This window comes from Rhinolophus ferrumequinum, chromosome 28 (assembly GCF_004115265.2).
Source record: "Rhinolophus ferrumequinum isolate MPI-CBG mRhiFer1 chromosome 28, mRhiFer1_v1.p, whole genome shotgun sequence".
Classification (NCBI taxonomy): Eukaryota; Metazoa; Chordata; class Mammalia; order Chiroptera; family Rhinolophidae; genus Rhinolophus; species Rhinolophus ferrumequinum.
The window spans coordinates 2575281-2581841 of NC_046311.1; positions in this window are offsets into that span (position 1 = coordinate 2575281).

Below are 6561 nucleotides of genomic sequence, written 5' to 3' on the forward strand. Positions count from 1 at the left end.
GTTCCATTTGTAAGCTAATGCTGCCATCTCGTGGTCATGTATAGATATAGCAGCGGTGAGCTAGGCTTGCCAGTTCCATTTGTAAGCTAATGCTGCCACCTCGTGGTCATACTAAGGAATGGCAGAGGCAATCCTGCAGCAACCAGAAGTATATGAGTGGTCACTTTCATGCCATTTTTGTATGTTTGCTTGGTTGGTTGGTCCTTCTGTTGTTTAAATAACTTTCTTTTTTACTTCTCAATTACAGTGATATACAATATTATATTAGTTTCAGGTGTACAACATAGTGATTAGACATTTATGCAATTTACGAAGTGATCACCTCAATAAATCTAGTATCCATCACACTGTCATGCACGGTGTCATGCAGTGTCTCTGGTCCCGCTCCCCAAAGAAGAACGCAGGATATGGTGTGGCCAAAAAGGAACACCCACGGAGCCATAGATAAGGGAGTCACCTCTATAGTCTCGCTGGCAGCTGGGTTGGAGACAGGAAGCAGGAGCCACACTATCCGCAATCTGCCATGCGCTTCTCTGCCAACAAACCAACCCCACTTGCTAGCTGCAATCGCACTTGCTAGCTCAGCCACCATCTTCTTGCTAGCCACCATTTGCTGCTAGTGCAGCCACGGCAGTTATATAAGTGGCCAATGGCTCACTGGTTACAGCTGACGGCCAACTAGCCACATCTGATGGCCATCCAATCACAGTTGATGGCCATTTACTACCTGACCCAGCACCTTTCCATGTGAGACCGAGAGCCTGAAAACTGTGCTTCTGGCTCTGTCCCCACAGACACCATCCATAGTTATTACAGTATTATTGACCATATTCCCTATGCTGTACTTTACATCCCTGTGACTGTTCTCATAACGGGCAATGTGTACTTCTTAATCCCTTCACCTTTTCCACCCATGCTCCCAATTCCCTCCCATCAGACAACCATCAGTTTGTTCTCTGTATCTAAGAGTTTCTTTCTGTTTTGTTTCTTCGTATATTTTGTTTTTTAGATTCCACATAGAGGGGAAAACATATGGCATTTGTGTTTCTCTGGCTGGCTTATTTCACTTAGTATAATACCCTCTAGGCCTATCCATGCTGTCACAAGTGGCAGGTTTCTTTTTTATAGCTGAATAATATCCCATTGCATATACGTACCACCTTTCCTTCAGCCATCCGTCTATTGATGGACACTTAGGTTGCTTCTGTATCTTGGACATTGTAAATAATGCTGCAAGGAACATAGGGGTGCATATGTCTTTTCAAAATAGTGTTTTGGATTTCTTGTGATAAACATCTAGGAGTGGAATTCCTGGGTCATAAGGTAGTTCTATTTTTAATTTTTTTGAGGAGCCTCCATACTGTTTTCCATAGTGTCTGCACCAACCTGCAATCCCACTAACAGTGCCCAAGGGTTCCCTTTTCTCCACATCCTCGCCAACACTTGCTGTGCATGAGTTTATTGATGACAGCCATTCTGACAGTGTGAGGTGGTATCTCATTGTCATTTTAATTTGCATTTCCCATATGATTAGTGATGTTGAGCATCTTTCCATATGTCTTTTGGTCATCTGTATATCTTCTTGGGAGAAATGTCTACTCAAGTCCTTTACCCATATTTGAATCATTTTTTGTTTGTTTGTCTGTTTTTTATGTTAAGCCCGAATTGCTGTCTTGTAACTCCATGGGTCTTTTATAACTTGCACGTCTGGGAAAGATGTGCAAATATAATAAATCCCAGATGCCGAACATGGCAATTTGCCTTAACCAGCAGGATCACCACTGGGGACAAATGAATAGATTTTTTTCACCTATTGTTTTACCTGAAGCTGATGGAAAATCAATTGACCAATCACGTAAAGGCCAGAGGAATCCTTTCATTTTAAAATGCAGAAAAAAAAACTGAAGTACTTTCATGTATGTTAAAATGAGCATTGGGTGAACGGCACCATCTCAACAGTGAAAGGAAATATAATTCACTAGTGAATTAATGCCATACACGACCCCATTATTCTGGGCTCTATAAACATTCAGTTAGAACTCTGGGTCATGCTTAATTCTAATGAGTCTTTGTTAATTATATAGGGGCTGTTTTCGTTTTTCACATTTGCCCCAGTGTTTTGTTTTTCATTTTTAATAAATACATGCTCAAAGCTTGTGCTGGGTATTAATGAGCAATGAGGACCGATTTTGTAAGCTAATGCTGCCACCTCGTGGTGATACAAAGACATAGCAGCGGTGATCTATGGCAGCCAGTTCCATTTGTAAGCTAATGCTGCCACCTCGTGGTCATACTAAGGAATGGCAGAGGCAATCCTGCAGCAACCAGAAGTCTATGAGTGGTCACTTTCATGCCATTTTTGTATGTTTGCTTGGTCCTTCTGTTGTTTAAATAACTTTCGTTTTTACCTTTCAATTACAGTGATATACAATATTATATTAGTTTCAGGTATACAACATAGTGATTAGTCATTTATGCAATTTACGAAGTGATCACCTCAATAAATCTAGTATCCATCAGACACTGTCATGCAGGATGTCATGCAGGGGTCTGGTCCCGCTCCCCACATAAGAACGCAGGACATGGTGAGGTCAAAAAGGAACACCCACGGAGCCATAGATAGGGGAGTCATACCACTATAGTCTCGCTGGCAGCTGGGTTGGAGACACAGGAAGCAGGAGCCACACGATCTGCAGCCTGCCATGTGCTTCTCTGCCAACCAACCAACCCCACTTGCTAACTGCAATCGCACTTGCTAGCTCAGCCACCATATTCTTGCTAGCCACCATTTGCTGCTAGTGCAGCCACGGCAGTTATATTACTGGCAAATGGCTCACTGGTTACACCTGACAGCCAACTAGCCACCGCTGATGGCCATCCAATCACAGTTGATGGCCATTTACTACCTGACCCAGCACCTTTCCATGTGAGACCGAGAGCCTGAAAACTGCACTTCTGGCTCTGTCCCCACAGACACCATCCATAGTTATTACAGTATTATTGACCATATTCCCTATGCTGTACTTTACATCCCTGTGACTGTTCTCATAACGGGCAATGTGTACTTCTTAATCCCTTCACCTTTTCCACCCATGCCCCCAATTCCCTCCCATCAGACAACCATCAGTTTGTTCTCTGTATCTAAGAGTTTCTTTCTGTTTTGTTCCTTCATATATTTTGTTTTTTAGATTCCACACGGAGGGGAAAACATATGGCATTTGTGTTTCTCTGGCTGGCTTATTTCACTTAGTATAATACCCTCTAGGCCTATCCATGCTGTCACAAGTGGCAGGTTTCTTTTTTATAGCTGAATAATATCCCATTGCATATACGTACCACCTTTCCTTCAGCCATCCGTCTATTGATGGACACTTAGGTTGCTTCCGTATCTTGGATATTGTAAATAATGCTGCAAGGAACATAGGGGTGCACATGTCTTTTCAAAATAGCGTTTTGGATTTCTTGTGATAAATACCCAGGAGTGGAATGGCTGGGTCATAAGGTAGTTCTATGTTTAATTTTTTTGAGGAGCCTCCATACTGTTTTCCATAGTGTCTGCACCAACCTGCAATTCCACCAACAGTGCCCGAGGGTTCCCTTTTCTCCACATCCTCGCCAACACTTGTTGTGCATGGGTTTATTGATGACAGCCATTCTGACGGGTGTGAGGTGGTATCTCATTGTCGTTTTAATTTGCATTTCCCATATGATTAGTGATGTTGAGCATCTTTCCATATGTCTTTTGGTCATCTGTATATCTTCTTGGGAGAAATGTCTATTCAAGTCCCTTGCCCATATTTGAATCATTTTCTGTTTGTTTGTTTGTTTTTTATGTTAAGCCCGAATTGCTGTCCTGTAACTCCACGGGTCTTTTATAACTTGCACATCTGGGAAAGATGTGTAGATATAATAAATCCCAGATGAGGAACATGGCAATTTGCCTTGAACTAGCAGGATCACCACTGGGGACAAATGTACAGATTTTTTTCACTTATTGTTTTACCTGAAGCTGCTGGGAAATCAATTGATCAGTGAAGTAAAAGCCAGAGAGATCTTTTCATTTTAAAATGCAAAGGAGGAAAAAATGAAATATTTTCATGTATTTTAAAATGAGCATTGTTGAGTAAAGGGTACCATCTCAACAATGAAAGGAAATATAATTCACTAGTAAATTACTGCAGGTCAGAGTTAACTGCCATATATGATGCCATTATTCTGGCCTCTACAACAATTCCGTTAGAATTCTGGGTCATGCTTAATTCTAATGAGTCTTTGTTAATTATATAGGGGCTGTTTTCGTTTTTCACATTTGCCCCAGTGTTTTGTTTTTCATTTTTAATAAATACGTGCTCAAAGCTTGTGCTGGGTATCAATAAGCAATGAGGACCGATTTTGTAAGCTACTGCTGCCACCTCGTGGTGATATGGAGACATAGCAGCGGTGATCTATGGCAGCCAGTTCCATTTGTAAGCTAATGCTGCCACCTCGTGGTCATACTAAGGAATGGCAGAGGCAATCCTGCAGCAACCATAAGCAAATTAGACCGCCGTCACTTTGATGCCATTTTGTTTGCTTGGTTGGTTGGTCCTTCTGGTGTTTAAATAACTTTCTTTTTTACCTTTCAATTACAGTGATATACAATATTATATTAGTTTCAGGTATACAACATAGTGATTAGTCATTTATGCAATTTACGAAGTGATCACCTCAATAAATCTAGTATCCATCAGACACTGTCATGCACAGTGTCATGCGGGGTCTCTGGTCCCGCTCCCCACATAATAACGCAGGATATGGTGTGGCCAAAAAGGAACATCCACGGAGACATAGATAGGGGAGTCATACCACTACAGTCTCGCTGGCAGCTGGGTTGGAGACACAGGAAGCAGGAGCCACACGATCTGCAGCCTGCCATGTGCTTCTCTGCCAACCAACCAACCCCACTTGCTAACTGCAATCGCACTTGCTAGCTCAGCCACCATCTTCTTGCTAACCACCATTTGCTGCTAGCGTAGCCACGGCAGTTATATTACTGGCCATGACTCATTGGTTACAGCTGACGGCCAACTAGCCACATCCGATGGCCATCCAATCACAGTTGATGGCCATTTACTACCTGACCCAGCACCTTTCTATGTGAGACTGAGAGCCTGAAAACTGCACTTCTGGCTCTGTCCCCACAGACACCATCCATAGTTATTACAGTATTATTGACCATATTCCCTATGCTGTACTTTACATCCCTGTGACTGTTCTCATAACGGGCAATGTGTACTTCTTAATCCCTTCACCTTTTCCACCCATGCCCCCAATTCCCTCCCATCAGACAACCATCAGTTTGTTCTCTGTATCTAAGAGTTTCTTTCTGTTTTGTTTCTTCATATATTTTGTTTTTTAGATTCCACATAGAGGGGAAAACATATGGCATTTGTGTTTCTCTGGCTGGCTTATTTCACTTAGTATATAATACCCTCTAGGCCTATCCATGCTGTCACAAATGGCAGGTTTCTATTTTATAGCTGAATAATATCCCATTGCATATACGTACCACCTTTCCTTCAGCCATCCGTCTATTGATGGACACTTAGGTTGCTTCCGTATCTTGGATATTGTAAATAATGCTGCAAGGAACATAGGTGTGCATATGTCTTTTCAAAATAGTGTTTTGGATTTCTTGTGATAAATATCCAGGAATGGAATTGCTGGGTCATAAGGTAGTTCTATTTTTAATTTTTTTGAGGAGCCTCCATACTGTTTTCCATAGTGTCTGCACCAACCTGCAATCCCACTAACAGTGCCCTAGGGTTCCCTTTTCTCCACATCCTCGCCAACACTTGTTGTGCATGGGTTTATTGATGACAGCCATTCTGACGGGTGTGAGGTGGTATCTCATTGTCGTTTTAATTTGCATTTCCCATATGATTAGTGATGTTGAGCATCTTTCCATATGTCTTTTGGTCATCTGTATATCTTCTTGGGAGAAATGTCTATTCAAGTCCCTTGCCCATATTTGAATCATTTTTTGTTGGTTTGTTTGTTTTTTATGTTAAGCCTGAATTGCTGTCCTGTAACTCCATGGGTCTTTTACAACTTTCCCGTCTGGGAAAGATGTGCAAATATAATAAATCCCAGATGCAGAACATGGCAATTTGCCTTGAACTAGCAGGATCACCACTGGGGACAAATGTATAGATTTTTTTTCACTTATTGTTTCACCTGAGCTGATGGAAAATCAATTGATCAGTGAAGTAAAGGCCAGAGAGATCTTTTCATTTTAAAATGCAGAGGGGGGAAAAATGAAGTATTTTCATGTATTTTAAAATGAGCATTGTTGAGTAAAGGGTACCATCTCAACAGTGAAAGGAAATATAATTCACTAGTCAATTAACGCAGACCAGAGTTATCTGCCATACATGATCCCATTATTCTGGCCTCTACAACAATTCCGTTAGAATTCTGGGTCATGCTTAATTCTAATGAGTCTTTGTTAATTATATAGGGGCTGTTTTCGTTTTTCACGTTTGCCCCAGTGTTTTGCTTTTCATTTTTAATAAATACATG